This window comes from Triturus cristatus, chromosome 1_1 (assembly GCF_964204655.1).
Source record: "Triturus cristatus chromosome 1_1, aTriCri1.1, whole genome shotgun sequence".
NCBI classification, from domain to species: domain Eukaryota; kingdom Metazoa; phylum Chordata; class Amphibia; order Caudata; family Salamandridae; genus Triturus; species Triturus cristatus.
This window is the reverse complement of record NC_140579.1, coordinates 63550407-63572591: the sequence shown is the minus strand read 5'-3', so window position 1 is coordinate 63572591 and position 22185 is coordinate 63550407.

The following is a 22185-nucleotide window of genomic DNA, read 5'->3' as shown; positions in this document are numbered from 1 at the left end:
ACCAACGCAGAGATATGTTTTTGATACTATGTGTAACATTTTAAGTCAAGAGTGGGCAGATATGGGATTGAGACCAGCCCCTCAGGGCCTGCTCGATGTACAGGCCGAGTTTGATAAAGGGCTGATTGTGGGCGCAGAGGTTGAGGACGCGGTAGGAACGCTTGTCACTTTTAGAATGATGTTTGCCTACCGGTCCTTGCCAAAACGCGATTCCTCCGTCAGGCGAACATTAAAACACTATCCTATGAGAGAGGTTCCCCCAGTGTGGAGAGAGGAGGTCGCAGCTCAGGGTGGTAATCCTCTTATACCTGCTCACTTTCAACGCGTGTGGGTACACGTTCCGTGGAACCGATCTGAGGTATTGGCCCTTAAGCAGTCGTTACCGGACCCCCGTAAAAATCCTGCTGGGTATTACAAAGAGTTGTCTCAAACTGTTGATGCATGTATTATGAATTTGGCCGATATAGACATGCTAATGGGTAATGTGGTCCCACAACCGTTATGGGCTAGGATTCGGAAGGAGGACCATGTGGGGGAACTGGGGGGTGATTGGGCTGCCATACTCGCTGCGGACAGACTCCAAGTGGGTGGTGCCAAACCTGAGCCTCTAATTACAGAACTCCCAGCTAGAATCATTACCTTACTGAAAACTATGATGCCCCCTCTGCGAGTTAATTGGGATAAGTTAGCAGCTTGTAAGCAGAAAGCGGATGAAAACGTCTGATTTCTTCACTCGTTTCGAGGAGACGTTCATCGATCATAGTGGTCAGGATATGAGCACGGAAGGTGGCCAACGATTGTTTGTAGACAAATGTGCGTCCAATTTGGTTCCGGAAATATCTAATAAGTTGAAGAATTCCGAAAGTGCGTGGGCGGTCTCCTCTTCGGTCCAGATATTGGCTACTGCCCAGCATTATGAAAATAGGGATAAAGAGGAAAGAGAGAAACTTGATAAAAAGACCAAAGAGTTGAAAACAAAAGTTCTTTTACAACAAGCCTATCCTCCTCGCTCTGCCCAACGTGAATATCAACCGTCTCCACAATTCCAGAGACAGTTGCAGAGGTCTGGGCCTTTCGTTCCCCGACCCCCACTGGGCCAAAATCAATGCGCCTACTGTAAAGAAGAAGGCCATTTAAAGTATAATTGCCCGGTTTTGTTACAGCGCACGAGCGGTATTCCCGCGTCACGAGGCCAGGGTGGTTATCAGTCAGCACCAAGAGGTAGAGGACGAGGTACGCAGCCTAATAACCAACGTTCCATGCCCCCTGGAAACTCCACAAATTAACTTGATCAGCAAAATGTTCAGTCTACCAACTATTACAACAGTGATTACTATACTGAGGCTGAGAGTGAGAATTCCCAATCTAGCTAGGACAGCCATGGACAAAGTAAGGGAGTAGTATCAGTTCCAGTGGACCAGAGCGGGCCTTATGTTGACGTGGAAGCACTAGGTGTTACAGAGCCATTCCTATTAGACACTGATGCAACAAAGAGCTTTATGATTCACTCTAAACTCCCTGGGGCACCTTTGTCTGGCTGTACAAATGTTTCTGTAGGTTTTTCTGGCGCCCCAGTTCAAAACCCGGTTTCATGCCCTTTGCCCATTTCAATTGGTCCTTACAAATTGGAGGCCCCGCTCCTTTTAACAACTGGTTGTGGTGAAAATTTGTTGAGCTTGGATTTATTGAAGAGATTGTATGCAACATTACATTGTTCCCCTTCTGGTGTACGTCTTACCTTAGGTAAGAAATTGACCTCACCGATGTACTTGTCTAAAGATCAGCTTCCCCCTGAATTACAATCTCTTCCAGCCACCCTCTGGGCCACCGGCCCCAATGATGTGGGCCTCCTACGGATTCCTCCCTACATTGTAACACTCAAGCCTAATACTAAAATTCCTCGCATTCCACAGTATAAAATTTCCAGTGACGGCGAAAAAGATCTTTTGACTATAGTTCATGATTTGGTACAAAACGATGTGGTCGAAGAGACTAGGGGAAATGTATGCAATAGCCCTGTTCTGCCTGTTTTTAAACGAACAAACCCTTCTCAGCCACCTGTCTATCGTTTTGTGATTGATCTCAGAGAGGTCAACAAGATTGTGATACCCCAGTTGTCCCGGATATTAATGCCCTGCTGACAATGGTACCAGCATCAGCTTCCTGGTTTTCCGTCATTGACCTCAAAAATGCTTTCTTCAGCATTCCCATTGCTGAGCAAAATAGGGTTTTTTTTGGCTTCTCCTTAGCAGGCCGAAGCTTCCGGTTCAAGTGAGCTCCTCGAGGCTATTGTGAGAACCCCTCCATTTATAGTCAAGCATTGAAATCACAGCTCGATACTTTGTGTTTACCACCAGGGGCCACTCTCATTCAATATGTGGATGACCTGTTGGTCGCAGCAGATTCTGAAGACACTTGTAAAAAGGCTACCATTTCACTGTCACGCCATTTATCTGACCACAACCACAAGGTTTCACCATCAAAATTGCAATTTTGCTGCCAAGAGGTAACCTACCTAGGTCATCTCTTGTCAAAGGAGGCACGGCGATTGACCCCAGAACGTATCCAAGCAATTGCCCAAATGCCTATTCCATGTACGCAAAAAGAGGTGCGTGCCTTTTTAGGTATTACCTCTTATTGTAGACAATGGATCCCCAATTTTTCCCTTCTGGCAAAACCTTTGTTGGCACTCACTCTTAAAGATACACCACACCCGCTTCCATGGACTGCGGAATGTCAGAAAAGTTTCACTGATTTACGCACTGCCTTGTGCTCTGCCACTGTGTTAGGTACTCCTGATTACAGTAAGCCTTTCACACTCTATATTTATGAGAAAGAAGGTTGCGCGTTAGCAGTCTTAACGCAACAATTTGGGGACAAGCAACGCCCCTGTGCCTATTTTTCGGCCACGTTAGATCCAGTGGCCAAGGCATTACCTAGCTGTTTGAGGGCTACAGCAGCAGCAGCAGTTTCCATTCGCCAGTCTGCTGGATTGGTATTAGATAATACCCTTATGGTCATGGTACCGCATGCTGTAGACACCCTCCTAAATAGAACAAAGACCCAACATCTCACGAGTGCACGCCTTTCGGGGTATGAATTGACGCTCTTGGCTAGCCACGTACACATTAAGCGATGTAATACCTTGAACCCGGCAACATTGCTGCCAATTCCAGTAGAAAATGACACTCAGGAGCAACACGACTGCTTCCTCCGCACGGAGGAAGAGACAAAAGGCAGAGTTGATTTAAAGGATACTCCACTCCCGGACCCGGATGGGACCTTATGGGTGGACGGTTCTTGTTTTAAGCTTCCCAATGATGAAATGACCTCAGCCTATGCAGTCACTACCTTATACACTGTTGTAGAAACAGCGCGTATTATACATAACTCAGCCCAGGCAGCTGAATTGATAGCACTGACTAGAGTTTGTGTGTTGGCTGAAGGAAAAAGGGTGAATGTGTATACTGATAGTCAGTATGCGTTTGGAGTGGCCCATAGTTTTGGACACCTGTGGAAGGAAAGAGGGTTTCTCACATCCCATGGCACTAAGATACAGCATGGCCAATTGGTAAATGACCTCCTTGAATCACTCACCTTGCCAACTCAGATAGCGATTGTGAAGTGTAGTGCACATAAGAAGATCACTGATGATGTAGGTCAAGGAAATGCTTTCGCAGACCACATAGCAAAAGAGACAGCTAGAGACACTACAAGCCGCATGTATGTTGTGGGCTAGATGGGTTGCACAAGGAGGGATGTGTGAGAATACTGTGGACAGTGTGAAAACGATCCAGGCAGAGGCCACAGAGAAAGAATTGAGTATGTGGAAAGAAAGTATAGGAAGATTGGATGTGACAGGGTGCTGGACAGACTTGTCAGAACATCAACGCTGGTTGTTACCAGATGATTATGTACTCCTAGTAGTTACCATGGCACATGGTCCAGCCCATATTAGCGCTAAAGGTATATGCAAGCTTCTGGCTCCGGTATGGAAGAATATGGGGATCCCTAAATGTGCAGACAATCTAGTTAAGCATTGTATTGTATGCTTGATGCATAACCCTGGGAAGGGAACACCAACACCAGCAGGACACTTTGCTCCCCCAACTTACCCTTTTGAGGTTTTACAAATAGATTACATCCACATGGAACGATGTAACAATCTGAAGTACGTTCTTGTTGTGGTATGTGCCTTCTCCCGATGGGTAGAGGCCTATCCCCTGAAAGATAATACTGCTCTATCCACCGCAAAAGTCCTTTTGAAGGAGTTTCTGCCAAGATTTGGGTTACCCAGAATTATTTGGAGTGACAACGGGAGTGAATTTGTGGGTCAGATCATGCAGAAAGTATGTACAGGCCTTGGCATTCAGCAAAAATTCCACGCAGCAAACCATCCTCAGTCAGCAGGTTTGGTGGAATGCTATAATGGCACCCTTAAGCTTAAACTGGCGGAAATACAAGCCAGCACGGGTCTTGCCTGGCCTGATGCCTTGCCCTTGGCTCTCTTATCCACCAGAACAACCACCCATTCCCGAATGGGGCTTAGTCCTTATGAGGTTGTCTTTGGACGCCCTGCAAATGTTTGGGGAGTCCCAAGGCCAAAGAAATACTCAGAGATAGAACATCCATTGTTAATTGACTATTTACATTATCTAACCACTAAGTTATGTGTCCTTCACCAACAGGTACAAGATACTTTGCCCCAGGCTTCAACGGATCCTGGTCACACCATACGGCCGGGAGACTGGGTCTGCGTCAAAAACTTCCAGAGGTCAAAGAACTTGGAACCTCGCTGGCGAGAACCTCGTCAGGTGCTACTGACGACGCGTACTGCAGTAAAGGTGGTCAGCAAAAAGAACTGGGTACATGGGGTACATTGCAAGAAAGTGCCCCTACCACTGCCTTATGATCAATGGGTTCATAAACGAATTAGTGACTCTAAAACCGGAAGAGTACCAAGATTTTGACTATTCAGCGATGCGCGCCTAGACTTTGCCGGAGCAGGACAAGACGACGACGAGGTCCTCCAGACAGCTATACCACCGGCAGTGAAATTGGACTCTACTGAACCACATCTCCTTTTCCAAGAGCAAACTGTACCTGGTTCCCGGAGGTACGATGTGAGGCCCAGACTGAACAAAATACCTCAATAGTGCTTCACTGACTTTGTCTTTACCCCGATTTCCACATGATTGCAGGGCCGTGATCATAAGTCTCAGACTTGTGACCCAAGATGTGGCTCTAGGCCTGTGGGACTTGTAGGAAAGTATAAAGAACTACAGACAATCACAGCTGAGTGAAGCAACCTCCCGTCACGGGCAATATTTAGAGCTGGAAATGACTGTCAACAAGGGAATGGACAAAATACAAACAAGGAGCACAAAGCATTGTAAATTATTGCATAATCGTTTTATAGTGGTTTTAATGATATTGATTTTGATATGTATTATATTGTCTTGTATAGGATGGGGACTACACGTAGTTTTTTCACAACCTACTCCCAAAGTTACGGTTGAAATGCATACACATGGCACTCTGTGGAAGTGTGGATTTTCCTGATCAGTTATGTCCCCTATCTTGGACCCCAACGGTTCTATGTGCATGTCACAAGTACATGTATGTTCCCTCCAGTTCCAGTTTCCAAAACGCAAACATATGTGCGTCCACCGTCAACATGTTCTCTGTCAGATCCGCCATCAATGGGCTGGATATTCGATTCCTAAGTATGAAAGGCCACCGACTTTATATGGCTAAGTTACTCCATTTTTACAGTTCAGGCAAGTAGGCCCGATTCTGTCCTCAAAGCCTTTCCCTGCTCTCTGTCTCTGACAGCTTCAGCTTGAGCTCGCATCTGTATCCATGAACTTTGTCCTACTCCCTGTGCAGCTAACGGTGCCTGCCTCGGCCAGTTTTGCCTGCCTGCCAAGAAGCTGTATTTCACCTTCGAATTATCTACTTTGCTCTTCGGCCGATGCATTCCTGTCCAGTGATTTAGGTAAACATTTCCTCTAAGCTCACAAGCAAAGGACTCGGCCTTTCCGTCCTCCTGCAAGTAATTCATAGCCCTGTTGCCATGGAAAGTTTTCTGCCCCTCGCATCTCATATAGACACTTAGACGCTTGTACACGCACACACAGTCAGTATAGAATAGATTCTGTCCGAGAGTCTTTTCTTGTGGATAACATAGTTCTCTAAACATAGGATGTTAGATATGATTTGGGATTAGGTTGACTTGACCCCCCAGACTTCTCGTCTCCACATGTAGAGCTAAATGTCAAGTCCCCTTCACCCCCTAGTTGCACGTCAATCACACGTCATGCTGCTGCGCGCGCATCTATGTTAAGTATTATCTTATAGATCCACCTATGCATGATAATCAGAGCCAATCATGTTTCTTTCTGCTCCTTATTACGCCTAGTTTCGATTACGTACCAATATGTCATCTCTCTTATCAATTGTTACGCCTTTTGCATTCATTTCATTGTAATGTATGAACTATAAAAGTTACTTCTTGTCAATAAAGTATTGTACTTCACTTCCTGAACCCTCGAGGTGACGGAACCTGAAGGCCGCCACTCGAGTCGGCCATTTTGGAATAAAGCCCATTCAGAAAATCTCTTATACCACGGATTCTGCCTCTTGTTATTCTGAGCTATTTTACTTTATTTTAGATTCCGCATGAAATTCAGTCAAGGTAAAAAGAATATTTACCACATAATGGCGCCCGAACAGGGACACTTTCTCATCTCACGCGCCGGCGGTGCGTTGCAGGCCCGGTCTCCTGCCACAGCTGGACGGACCATAAACGCGTACCAGCAGGATTTCCTGTAAGCTCCCTCCGGTCAAGCGGGGGCGACTGAGGCTGCGATCAACCCAGACGAGGCGGTGAGAAGTGCGAAGTATCCCGACCAGAGCCTAGCTGAGAGAGCAAGATCCGAGGTATACAGAGGCCCACCAGGTTTTCGAAATCCCGACGTCCAGAGGGTCCGCTGTCCGCAGTCATCGAGTCCCGTTCATTCTCTGAGGCCTTCCGTTTCAAGGAGCTACTCGGTGAGTACCATCGCCGGGGAGGCGTGTTGACAGCACATAGGTTGTGCCGGTCAAGACGGATTTGGGTACACAAATCCGGTCTGCACTGTTTAGCAGTGTATATGTACTGTTTAGCAGTATATCAAGTATTCCGAAGTATCTAGTTATTGTCAAGAATTCTGCTTGGTGATTAGTTATGCAGACTGTCATCATTGTTGGTCATTTTTAAAGGTTAAAATGTTTAATGTTTAAATGTTTAAAGTGTTCAAATGTCTTGCATATTGTGGTATGAATGATTGTTCATTGTTCACCGTTCATTATTGTGTTTTTTCGTATTAAGTGAATTCAAGAGTAAGTATCAGATCAGTTGTCAAGATGCCGCTCTTCTCGAAGTTAAGACAGATTACTACCAGAAAAGGGGTGCTTGAAGAAGCAGTTCCTATTCCTCCTAGGGACACCCCAGGGCATTTTATGTATCACAAGCATGGCTTAGATGCCATATTGTTTCTTGATCTATGGGTAGATTATACCAAGGGATTGCCGGAAAGTCAAAGGTGGCCCGCAGCGGGAACCTGGGATGCAGAGTGCATCATGAAAGTGGAGGAAGAGTTATGGAAAAGAAAAGTCAGACAGTCACAGAAAGACGCTGTTGAGTTATGGCGTAAAGAATCTCATAGACGTACAGAAAAAGCACGTAGACAGGAAGAGAGGAGTAAAGAGAGTTCAAAGGAAGTTCAAGAAAATATATTAATTGAGGAAGGTATCCGAGTAAAATCAGAACAAGTAGATAGACAAAGAAACGCTCTTATGAGTGGTATGTATCCCCTCCTAGCCGAAGGACTACCTAAGGCTGTTCCAGAGATGCCAAAAGACTTGCCACCCCCATTATTTCCAATTAAGGTACATCCAAAAGGGCATCCCAGAACCGCAGAAGATGTTTTTCTTTCCTCATATCTAGATGACGCAGCTCCCGAGTATGCTAACCCCACACCACATAGACCGTCTGGCGGAGGGGTTCAACGTCAGGATCAGGTATCTGTCCCCGTGCAACAGCAAGTCCCGACGCGAGCTCCGGCAAGCACGTCTGTTTCCGCATCTGTCCCCGCAGTCGATTCTACAGTGGTATCGACACCTATAGTTGCTGTGTCACGTTCGACGAATCCATTCACACCCGACGCCCCTGAAGGGGCCACGGGAGGTGCAAGCAATACTTTTACGCCACCTAGAATAAATAAACTTGTTTTTCAAGAATCAGCGCATTCACGTACACCCAAATTCGTAAGTGAACGTACGCTTAAGGAACTCCTTATAGATTGTAGATATGACCCGGTGGTCGGTAAAGAGGACGAAATGGTCCTGGCATCATTACGTATCAGACGAGCCGCAGAGTATTTAGCGAGGTTACCAGGAATGACTACGCATCTAGATAACATATATCATTTTGTCCAAACAGGGCGAGACCCAGAATGTATTAACAGAGCTATGGAATTCCAGAAAGTAGAGATACAGGGGGAACTGTTACGTTTCCTCATAAACTGCGTGATCAGAAATCAAGACCGTCCGGGGGTAGACCCGAATACAATGCTTATTCTTACAAGATGGAGCCAGAATATATCAGAAGGGAGACACGATAAGAAAAACTGTATAATAGCCATGTGCCGAAAAATCCGTAGAGAAATAGAACGCATTCACGAAGAAAGATTGGAAACAGACGAGTTCGAGCAAGATGAAGTCTCCGAATCAGGCAATTCCGCAAGACAGTCAGAAACCATAGCATACGTAGGCAGAGGAAGATCCTGTGATAATACTAGATGCTTTTCTGATCCCATACACTCTGTATGTCCAAATAATAGCAGAACGTATCCGACGCCTGTAATAAATTTAAAGTCTCCTGAACATCTGTTCCAAGCCGCAGATAAACTACTACGAGAACGAAGGGGTTACCACCTCCTCGATTCCATGGATGAGCAAGAATTGGCCAGATCAGCCGTTCACTGGATTGACAGTCCTGAAAAATACGGTGATGAGACCGTAGCACACACGTTTTTTAACCTTAGTACAGATGAACAACGTTTAGCTGGAATCTATATGATTCAGCAACTCCTTATATTATATAAGAGCCAACATGCTGACCCTGGTCCTTTACCTGATATATTAACGGAACTACTCACGAACAGATGGAGAGGTTCTAGTAACAAGTTGATTAAAGAAATATTAGTGTCACGTAAACAGTATGTCCTTTTTGTAAGTCCGGATTCTTTCCCGCTGCCCCGCAGAGAAAGAACGCCGTATTATATGGATAGACAAAATCCCTTACGAGAAGTGCACCCAATAAAAGGCGAAGACAATGAGTTTCACCGTGTATTTGTATACACACCCATATCAAAAATTGAATTGTTAGAAATGAAGAAAATAGTACCAAGTCATGACAAAGACCCAGCGGGTTTCCACAGAGAAATTAAGGACATGTTGCTGATGGGAGAGTATACCTATCCTGATATTATGACGATATTAAAGGTGCTCTTACCTGCTGGTATTTATGAAAAACTGAAAGAAAAAGAGTGGGAAGTGGGAGACCAAAAGATAGATTGGACAGCATTAGAAACGGAAGAAAAGGCCCGAGCTGCAGGTTCAGGGCTCGGGGATAAAGTCAAAGCATTACCAGGTTTACTAGTACAAGTACTGCCACGTTTATTAACTACGAAAAAGGAAGATTGGGGTGCAATCACGGCCTGTAAACAAAAGCATGATGAAGACACAAGTGACTATTATGCCCGATTTGAAAAATGTTTTGGAATAAATAGTGGTATAAAAACAAGTAGTGAGTCGTATCCACATTTATTTGTGACAAAATTAGTAGAAAATGCTTTACCTCCAGTAAAGAATAGAATATTGAAATTCGAGAGTACCTGGCAAAGTAACACTCCGTCACAAATGCTACAAATGTTACAGTATCATCACAATAGAATTAGAGATGAACAAGAACACGAACAAAGACGTATGAAAGATACAAAAATGAAAATGCTAGTGTCTCAGACAGTACCGGCTGAAGGACATAAAAAGGGTATGACACAGTCCGATTCAGCAGGACCGGTAAAAGGGACATGCAATTATTGCAAAAAGCCAGGTCATTACGTACACGATTGTCCAGTTTTAAAACACAATATCGCCATAGGTAAAACACAAGAAAGATCACGGCCACTCAGACAAGATCAGAATGAACAAGGAGCTATGCCACATTCCCAGGCCATGCCAGCCGCACAACAGCCAATACAGTTTGTGCCAGCTGCACCACCGTTGCCTGTTACTGCCACACAAACCACCACACGACAAATGTATCAGACTGCACAGTATGAATATCCTGAGTATCAGCGTTACGCATGAACCAGCCTAGAGAGGGAAGTTGACTTACCGCTTATCGAGATTCCTGTAGATCAAGAAGGACCTTATGTACATAGTGAATTATTAGGTCAAGATAGAAAATTCTTACTCGATACAGGGGCAAGTCGTACAACTATAAAACGTAGTGAAGTTCCAGGGGCACCCCTCTCAGGCTCTCAAAATGTTTCCCTTGGTTTTTCAGGAAAACCTATTGTTAACGAAGTATCACAGCCTCTTCCACTTACGATAGGACCTTTGACACGAACTACAGATTTATTGCTTACTAAATCATGCCCAGAAAATTTGTTAGGAATTAAAACTCTGAAAGCCCTAGGAGCCATAATATGTTGTTCTCCGGGAGGAATAAGGTTGTTTTTACGTGATTTTAAAGGTCACTATGTGTCTAGAGACATGGATCCCCGACTACAGACTTTACCAGCACATCTATGGGCACAAGGCCCTACTGATGTTGGTTGCATGAACATTACGCCATACCGAGTTACACTCAAGGCAGGAGTGGTATTACCACGAATGCGACAATACAAGTTACCGCAAGATGCTGTAGTGGCTTTGTTGAAAATCATTGATGAGCTAATTGCCCAAGGAGTAGTTGTAGAAACAGACTCCAATGTATGTAATTCGCCGATAATTCCGATTCTTAAACGAACTGACCCTACTGCTCCGCCAGTATACCGATTGGTTATTGATTTGCGGGAACTAAACAAGTGCATTGTGCCACAATTTCCTGTGGTCCCCGATATATCATCATTATTGACAGCAATTGATTCCGAAGCAACATTCTTTACTGTAATTGATCTCAAGAATGCCTTTTTTAGCGTCCCAATAGATCCGGAAAGCCAATATTTGTTCGGATTCAGTTTAAATGGGCGCAGCTTTAAATTCTCACGCGCTCCCCAAGGATTCACAGAAAGCCCCAGCATCTACAGCCAAGCACTGAAACGAGAACTTGACAGTATCCACATGCCAGTCAATACTGCACTGCTTCAATATGTCGATGATCTGCTGATCACCGCGAGAAGCGAACCTGAATGTGAAAAGGCTTCTCTGACAGTTTTACATTTTCTAGCCGACAAGGGGCACAAAGTGTCTCCCTCTAAGCTGCAATTCTGTGCCCAGCGAGTTATTTATCTTGGTCACTCGCTGTCCAAGGAGGGAAGGCAGCTTACACCAGATCGCATCCAGTTAATTGCTAACATGTCAATACCCCAGACACAAAAAGAGGTACGGGCTTTCATAGGCCTCACTTCATATTGTAGGCAGTGGATCCCTCAGTACGCATTTCTAGCAAAACCACTCATTCAGTTAACCACACAGGAGGCAGCCACATCGACTGTTCTCCCTTGGACTCAGGAACATACACAAGCTTTTGAAAGCTTAAAGGAAGCTTTATGTCAAGCACCTGTTTTAGCAACACCATGTTATAGCAAACATTTTACACTCTTTGTCACAGAACGCGAAGGTACTGCTTTGTCAGTACTCACACAGGAACAAGCAGGATCACGCAAGCCATGTGCTTATTTTTCCAGTACATTAGATCCCGTAGCTCAGGCTTTGCCCGCATGCCTGAAATCAGTGGCAGCAACAGCTTTAGCAATCAGACAAAGCGATGCCATAGTGTTAGGACATCCATTGACAGTACAAGTACCACATGCAGTAGAAGTTCTTGTGAACCGAACACAAACACAACACTTGACCATAGCAAGACTTACCGGTTATGAACTGACATTGTTTCAGCCACACATAGAGATCCGACGGTGTAATACATTGAATCCTGCTACACTATTACCCGTAATTGGAACAGACCCACTAGCTCATGATTGTGTTGAAATTATTGAAATAAAGACGAAACCTAGACAAGACTTGACAGACGTTCCATTGTTAGATCCAGACCTGACGTTGTATGTAGATGGATCGTGCATGAGAGCAAGTACAGGAAACTTAGTGGCCGCGTATGCAGTCACAACAGACACTGAAGTTATTGAGACAAATTGTATAGATACTTTGTCAGCCCAAGCAGCAGAACTTATTGCTCTAACACAAGCCTGTATTCAAGCCACAAATAAGAAAGTTAATGTATACACTGACTCACGTTATGCATTCGGAGTTGTACACGACTTCGGCGTGCTGTGGCGAGAGAGAGGTTATTTAACCTCCCATGGTGCCCACATTCAGCACGGAACCCTCATTCATGCCTTGTTAGACGCAATACATCTACCAACTGCCATATCGATTATGAAATGTAAAGCACACACGAAGGTTACTGATATCATTTCTCAAGGCAATGATTTAGCTGACAGAACAGCTAAACAGACTGCTCAGAATCGCACATTAGACATGACAAAGCCAATAGTTCAGACACCAACACAGTGTATGACAATTAAGGATCCCGCACTTGACGTAATTGACATACAGACACATGCTACTGCAGAGGAATTAAAGAAATGGACTGAACTAGGAGGGATCCAGACAGATCAGGGATGGATGACGAAGGAGAAATCTGTATGGTTTCTTCCTGACTCTATGGTCCAGGCCATTATAGCTACAATTCACAGCCCAGCGCATTTAGGAGAGAAAGCTATGCTAGATAGCATTCAACACATTTGGTTCAACAAACATTTACGAGCAGCAGCTAAACAAAAAGTCCGTACCTGTATGATATGTTGTCAGTTCAACCCAGGAAAAAGTGTTCCCGTAGAACAGGGTGGATTCCAGACTCCTGATCATCCTTTTGAAGTGCTCCAAATGGATTATATCCAGATGGAACGATGTCGAGGATTCAAATATGTTCTGGTAGTTGTCTGCGCTCTCTCCCGATGGACTGAGGCGTACCCAGTATCAGATTACACGGCCCCGACTACTGCCAAACAGTTAGTTCGAGAATTCTTCCCGCGGTACGGTTTACCACGTGTTGTATATTCAGATAACGGCCAGCCTTTCTCATCCGAATTAATGAAACATGTCTCGCTTTTGTTGGGATATCAGTGGAAATTCCACTGTGTCCGACACCCCGAGGCAGCAGGTCTCGTGGAACGACATAATCAAATTTTGAAAATCAGATTGTCTAAAATATGTAAGGAGAAAGGTGTTGACTGGATAGTAGCATTACCAGTTGCACTATTTTACATAAGAATGGTAGCACACTCTCGAACAGGGCTATCCCCGTATGAGGTGATCTTCGGAAGACCACCAAATATGTGGGGGACGCCCATACCACGTAAAATAACTGATGTTAATTGTAATATGCTGACAGATTACTTGGCTTCCTTGATGTCTGCACTACAATCTTGTCGTTCACAGGTAACTGCAGCTTTTCCTGACAACACTGAGGTGAAACCCCATGACGTTGCTCCGGGGGATCTGGTGTTTGTGAGAAATTTTGATCGGAAGACCCAGTTGGAGCCCAGGTGGAAAGCACCGAAGCTAGTCCTGCTGACCACAAGAACAGCCGTGAAAGTTGAGGGCCGCAAGGGCTGGATACACTCCAGCCATATTAAGAAATTTCATGGACTATCCTCGGATATAGACACTGTGCCCTGCACTCCCTCACAGACTGATTCAAAACTTCCTTTTGTTGAACAGAATGACTCTCAGTGCTATAAATTAAAGCTTAGGCCCAAACAGTCGAGCAATTTGATTGTTTAAGTCCTCTCCAAGGTGAAGCGGTTGAATTGTCTCCGACATGTATCCCTTGGACCTGAGTAGAGAAAATACCCGAGAAATGTTGAAACGACAGGCGTATTGTAAATCACTGCGTAGCTACTGTATGAGGACATTATTAATTTTGTTTTTATTGAGTGTTTTAATAATTATTACGAGTGTGATTTTGCACATATATCATCCTATTTCTAGACATGTTTATAATGTTGCTGCTGAACATTCTTTTAGCGACCTACCGCCACATGAATTATCTTATAGACTTGCGCTGCGCAATAACACTTTCATTAGTATGTTACATCATTCCCATCAGACTAGTAATGCCACCAATTGTTGGGTGTGTGGCCGACTCCCTCCCTATCAGAATAACAAAGGAGTTCTGCCTTTCTTTCCACATCCGTTCACACACAATGGCTCCTGTGGAGCATGGTTTAGTTTACTAAATTCCATAGACCCAGACACAGCAGTTTATCAACAACATTGGATATGGGGAAATCTGAATCTAGTTTTATTCAAAGTCTGTCATCCTAATAAGGAGGGTCGCCCCAGTAGAACAGGAACTGATCTAGAAAATGAAGTGTATAAATTAGGTAATTTTACACCTAATCTTATGATTCTGAATGTCAAATCCGAAGTTGAACTAATTCTGCCCACTATGTCAGTATTTTCAGTTAAGGGTGAATTATGTGTAAGAAAAGTTGGTTCCATACATATGGGCCATAGCCAATGCGTTACTACAGTAGAATATAGTGATCAAGGTAAATCTTCATTTAGAGCTTCTCGCCATTCTTACTTTATATGTGGTCAGACGGCATATATGCGTCTGCCTCTAGATTGGGATGGTACCTGTTACATAGCATTCCTTCTGCCACCTGTTTTCCTAGCTCCACCTGATTATTATCGGAATGTTCATTTAGTACACAATAGAGAGCGAAGAGATCTCCCAGTTGTCGATTATACTGAGACAGCATGGGACAAGTATGTAGATTTCAATAAAGGCATCTTTCCCTATATAGGTACAATATCAAATAGTAAGCTGATACGTAAACTAACCAAGACTCTCGAAGCTGTAGTAAACGAGACTATAGCCGCCCTAGGCAATCTGACAGAGGAACAATCAGTAATGAGAATTGTTGTTCTCCAGAATCGTCTTGTCCTTGACGTCATCCTGGCCGATAGGGGCGGAGCTTGCAGGGTCATCGGATCCAGCTGCTGCATATTCATACCAGAAAATTCGCCATCTGTATATAAAGCTATAACACGCCTTCATAAGATTGTGAGCCAGATACACGAAAATCCAGACACTTGGACGTGGTCCGGGTGGTTTTGGAGTGTGATATCAGCCTGGGGATGGAGAGTTCTATCCTTCCTAGGTATTGGCCTTCTTATGCTCTTCAGTTGTTGTTTATGCCTGCAATGTGGACCAGCGATTTGTGGTCTGTGTGCCACATCATGCATCCCATATCAAAGTTCTCGTTCAAAATGCCGAAAGAAGAAGGAAGAAGAAATGATGCTCCATGAGCAAATCGATGGAATGATGAAGATTGATATCTCTTGAAGGGCAAGTAGGGGACAAGGAGGGAATGTGGAAGTGTGGATTTTCCTGATCAGTTATGTCCCCTATCTTGGACCCCAACGGTTCTATGTGCATGTCACAAGTACATGTATGTTCCCTCCAGTTCCAGTTTCCAAAACGCAAACATATGTGCGTCCACCGTCAACATGTTCTCTGTCAGATCCGCCATCAATGGGCTGGATATTCGATTCCTAAGTATGAAAGGCCACCGACTTTATATGGCTAAGTTACTCCATTTTTACAGTTCAGGCAAGTAGGCCCGATTCTGTCCTCAAAGCCTTTCCCTGCTCTCTGTCTCTGACAGCTTCAGCTTGAGCTCGCATCTGTATCCATGAACTTTGTCCTACTCCCTGTGCAGCTAACGGTGCCTGCCTCGGCCAGTTTTGCCTGCCTGCCAAGAAGCTGTATTTCACCTTCGAATTATCTACTTTGCTCTTCGGCCGATGCATTCCTGTCCAGTGATTTAGGTAAACATTTCCTCTAAGCTCACAAGCAAAGGACTCGGCCTTTCCGTCCTCCTGCAAGTAATTCATAGCCCTGTTGCCATGGAAAGTTTTCTGCCCCTCGCATCTCATATAGACACTTAGACGCTTGTACACGCACACACAGTCAGTATAGAATAGATTCTGTCCGAGAGTCTTTTCTTGTGGATAACATAGTTCTCTAAACATAGGATGTTAGATATGATTTGGGATTAGGTTGACTTGACCCCCCAGACTTCTCGTCTCCACATGTAGAGCTAAATGTCAAGTCCCCTTCACCCCCTAGTTGCACGTCAATCACACGTCATGCTGCTGCGCGCGCATCTATGTTAAGTATTATCTTATAGATCCACCTATGCATGATAATCAGAGCCAATCATGTTTCTTTCTGCTCCTTATTACGCCTAGTTTCGATTACGTACCAATATGTCATCTCTCTTATCAATTGTTACGCCTTTTGCATTCATTTCATTGTAATGTATGAACTATAAAAGTTACTTCTTGTCAATAAAGTATTGTACTTCACTTCCTGAACCCTCGTGGTGACGGAACCTGAAGGCCGCCACTCGAGTCGGCCATTTTGGAATAAAGCCCATTCAGAAAATCTCTTATACCACGGATTCTGCCTCTTGTTATTCTGAGCTATTTTACTTTATTTTAGATTCCGCATGAAATTCAGTCAAGGTAAAAAGAATATTTACCACAACTCTACCACCTCATGTTGAGTCAAGAAGGAGTGAATTCCGCAACAACACATTTGTTTCCATGCTGCACCAACATCAATTGGCCACTAATGCGACGAACTGTTGGGTTTGTGGTCTTCTGCCAAGTTCGGTGAATACTGGAATGCCATACATTACCCTTCCTTTTTCATTTAATGGCTCTTGTAGTGCATGGTGGGAGTTGAGCGCCAGTTGGGTATTTTCTGGAGATGGGAATACTCGAGAATTAAAAAGCTTGGGAGTACAGCTAGACCATTTATGTTGGCGAGACAGAAAGAGGATATATGGGACGGATAGGGAGAAGTCAGAATATGCTGATCGCCAAACCAAATCTACGGATTTGTATTTTCTGCCCTCTAATAGAACCTCTCGAAAAGGACAAACTTTTCTAGTGGTACCTGGTCAAGCACCATTCTGTATTAGGAAAGGAGGGTTAGAATATAAAGGTACAAGCAATTGCCAACATATTGTGACATTGAATGGGACAGATTGGCCTCGCATGGTTCCCTCATGTAATACATACTTCGTGTGTGGAAATAAGGCTTACACTTCTCTACCTGGTAATTGGAGAGGCACTTGTTATATCGCTTGGTTGTTGCCCCCTACATATATAGCAGACTCCAAGCATCATTTACAGAAAAGAGGGGTGGCGTCTGGCCAGGATACGTCAGGTCAAGAAGTCGGGGATGTCTTGAAAGGACTCCTTCCATTCTGGGGCTCAATAGCCAACAGTAGAGACATAAGACAACTAATTCGAGTCGTAGAAGCCACTGTCAATGACACAGCTGGAGCTTTGAGTAACATCACTGCAGAACTCGCTGCTGACTGCCTTGTCACGCTTCAGAACAGGATGGTATTAGATATCATCCTTGCTGACCGTGGGGGCGTATGCATATTGATCGGATCTAGCTGCTGCTTTTGTATTCCAGACAACGCCCCTACAGTATACCAAGCCATCTCTAAGCTACATAAGATCGCTCAGTCCGTTCACCAGGATGAAGGGAATTGGTCTCTGATGGGATGGTTTGGGGGACTACTGTCTACATGGGGATGGAAGATTCTTACCTTTGTCGGAGCGACTTTGGCTATTCTCTTCTCATGTTGCCTTTGCCTACAATGTGGTCCAGCTATATGCGGGCTCTGCGCCACCCTGTGTGTTCCAAATCCGGTGGCACAGAAAGCAGCGGACACAAAAGTAATGTTGCAACAACAGCTTGTAGATTTCATGGCTATTGAAGTCGATTCAGATTAACAACAGCCTCTGGCTTCTTTGCCTGAGTAATGGCAAAAGGAGGGTCTGAGGAAATTCAGATACGGCCCCATCTTTGCTTGTAACACCATTACGCTGTTGCCCTCACTCAGGCCCCTTCAACCTCCATAGCGTTTCTTTCACGTTCTGTACTGTTGCACATATTACACGACCTTTCCTGTTTCCCTGAACTAAGTCCATTCTGAGACCCGGCTGGAAGCAACTAATTCCCCAGATAACCATCTATTGTCCTTTCGTGACTGTTCTCGGCCTCTCCAGTTGTTTTACGAATCACCATCTTCAACACACAAACACGTCCTGTCATAAATTGATTTAACCCAATAATGGCAATGCCACCTGACCTATAGGGTCGGGTAGAGAACACGACCTTAGGGAAGGAATTTCTATTGCCCATTATCCTGTATCTTGTACAAAGAATGTTTTCTTGTGGATGATTTGTATTTTTATTGCACATGGAGGGGGCTGTTCAACACTACGGGGGCCTAGATAGTAGAGACGGACGACAGTACATATCGCTTTACGCAGACGACTTACTATTGTTCCTTGACGATGCATAGGGCACTGGCGGGTGCGGAGAGCCTACTCTCGGATTTTGGGGATGTCTCGGGCCTGAGAGTTAATTGGTCTAAGACATGCCTGTTCCCGGTAAGACAGGGAGAGACTAGACCGGACATGTTTCGAGCGGTTCGATGGGAACCCACCTGCTTGAAATACCTCGGCGTACATATCTATCACACGACGGCAGATATGCTGGAGGGGAATGTGGGCCACAGTGTGTGAGCGCTGAGAGGGAGTATGGCCTTTTGGGCCACCCTTCCGTTGTCGGTGACGGGCCCAATATCCCTTTTGAAAATGGTGGCACTCCCTCGGTTATTAAACTATTTTAGGACGCTGCCGGTGTGGATACCCAGCTCCACTTTCAGACTATTGAAATCGATGGTGGTATCTTTTCTCTGGGGTGCGGGAAGGCGTAGAGTAGCGCAGGCAACGCTTATACGACCCAAGGCTGAAGGAGGACTGGCGGTCCCAGACTTTGAATTATACTATTTAGCGGCTCAATTGCAGATCTTCACACAAAACGTAGCGCGGGTATTCCGGGGACCGGAATCCAGGAGGAGAGGGGGAACGCCGCGCCACATCCTTTCATATATTGCCTTGCAGCAGAAACTAGAGCCCAGGGACCTTCTCACAGAGGAGATAACTTTCAGACTCTGCTGGAATCGGTCCCAACGCAGGGCGGGAGTGCTGCATCCATATGCGCCTGAGATACCGCTGGGAATGCTGACGGCGTTACCGCACGGCAGAGATTGGTCGCAATTACAACTCTGGGAAGAAGCGGGACTGCAGGTGGTGGGGGATCTATATGAAGACGAGGTTCTGCTACCCTACCAAACTCTCCAAGAGAGATTTGATCTACCAAGGGGAGGTTTCTTGTTGCACGCAGCGCTTACTAGAGCGATTCAGGCGCACTGGAGAGAGGGGCTGCTGGAGCCTAAGACGTCGATGGCCTGCCAGTACACCATGATGACGGCAGGGACCTTCAAGGCGGTCACGTGCTTATATTCTAGAATGCTTCTTGAAAACCTGCCGCCCCTGGCTGTATTGAAGGGCAAATGGGAAACTGATCTAGGTAAAGATATCCCGGAGACGGCCTGGGCGCAGATAGTACGACGTGCCTGGAAGAGCACGAGGAATGCAAGGTTTCAGCTAGTGCACTTCTATATCCTCCACAGAGCATATTTGACACCTGGGAGAATCCAGAAATATTTTAAGGTCAAAGAGGCAGCGTGTCCCAGATGTACGAGAGCAGGGGTGGAATTGGAACATATGATGTGGTCTTGCCCAGCGATGGGTCTTTACTGGAAGGAGGTGGGGGATACCCTGAATGAGGTGACAGAGAGGCGTTGGAGTTTGATATGGCCGTCAGTATTCTACACTGGTTCCCCCACACGCCCAAGAATAAGATTACGAGTAAGTTCATAGATATGGGACTTCTATTAGCAAAACGAGAAATTACGAAACGTTGGAAAGCAACAGTGGGTCCCACCAGTAAAAGATGGAAGGGTGAATTTCTCAAATGGGCCACCAGTGAAAGCGCGCTGCGGTATCAATTGGCGTGCAGACGGAACGATGATAAGGCGCTAGAGGCGGCGGCTACATGGGAGGCGCTAGTACAAACATTACGAGACTCTGAGTCAAACGATGACGGAGAAGGGCAGGTCATGGACGGGGGGATAGCCCCGGAACAAGAGGGGTACATCGCATAACTCAACACATAGCTATTCCTAGGACTGCATGATACGAGAGGACGGAGACGGCTACCTGCGTTGGTTGGTGTGGACTGAGGGAGGGGGAGGGAATGTAAAGTTTTCATAGTGTTTCAGTGCAGGGACTTAGTTACGAAGGTTTCTTGGTTGATTTGACGCACAGCCCTGGAAGGACTCACATATCCTCGTACTATGCACTATATACTTGGTGGGGAGCTTTGGATTAATCCTCAGGGAGTATGCTGATGAATGTTGAGTATGGAGTTGTATGTGATTGTACAAAAAACCAATAAACTACGTGTTAAAAAAAATGGAGGGGGTTGTTGCTTTAGGGGATTCAAGCGCTACAAAAGACTGTGAGCCACGGATTGAAGTGGCAGTCTCCTGAGAACCTACCACTGATGTACTTCTAGGACAACTGTACCTAGCTGCAGCTAATAAATTGAAGTTCCTATGCCAGACAGAGTTTTCCGTGTCTCTGTAATTTGGAAGGCGAACTCAGAAGATTTCAGGCGTACCCTGCGCCGCCAGGCTTAAATAGCCCGGTTCTTCAATACGTATAGAACAGATCCAGGGTTGATGCTAATATGAAGAGATATACACCTATGCTATCACTAATCATCTGTCTCAAACAGGTACCCCAGTCTCCATCTACTGAACTTTATTACCTATGCAATCCCAGTACCTTCAATAAATTTTAACAAAGGACTGTCCCCCAATAGATGTATAATATGTCCTCCATCTCGGAACGGATTGTATTCAGACACCATTATGGGGCCGGTATTCACTTAAAACCCCTTATTCCTTTTGACTACTGGCATTGTCTTACTAACATCCTGTTAGACCTGGCACCTTGGCGTGAGTTTCCCTTCCACTTTTTGATGGTGTGCCTCGATTGTTTTGCTGGTGTTGTCCGCTCAGGGCACTGCGCCACGGCTAATCCGTGCCGCAGTGCAAGTGCTCCCTAGGTAAAGTGTACCTGTAATTGATGTTCATGATTGGTTTATTGGATTCACTGTCAGTCCCCAGTAGAGTGCACCAGGGGTGCCAGGGCTTGGGAATGCCAATGCTGCTGGTGGGCTTGCAGCGCTGGTTGCGCCACCCACAGGAAGCGGCCTTGTAAAATGTGTCTAGGGTCTGCCACCGCAGACCCTGTGCGCGGTCCGGGACCGTCGCGCTGACTGCGCAAGTGCCCCCACTTGCCAGTCCCTAAACCTTCCCTTACCTACATATTAGCCACCCCTCTGGTAGGCCCAAGGGCAGGGTGCATTGTAGGCATAAGGTAGGACATGCCCTGATGTGTGTGGCATGTCTTAGTAGTGAATTACAGCCATTTTCGTTCTTCACTATTGAAGGCTACCTGCTCTCCATAGGCCAGAATGGGCTGCTGGGATCACGCCAACGCGGTGACCCCAGTGGACTCAGAGAGCATGGTAGAGTGTCAAGTTTAGTATGCCTGAACTCAGAATAATAAAATACTTCTTGTAGTCAAGTTTATTTTAATATCCTGGGTTTGTAAATACTACTTTTAGAAAGTTAGTATTTACTGACCTGACCATCTCAGTCCGCCTCTGCTGTGTGTGTGTGTTCTGCCTAGCAACAGTAAGGAGCAGGGTTGGGGAATCCCCAGAGACAGGTTGGCTGCCAGGTGGTGGGTAGAGAGGTGACACCTGGATGGGTGGGAGGAGTACACCTTGACTCTTGAATAGACCTGTGCTCTGCCACCACAAAGCCGGCGCCGCCCCCTGTGGAGCGGCTGATGTCTCTGCCCTGCTGCTGA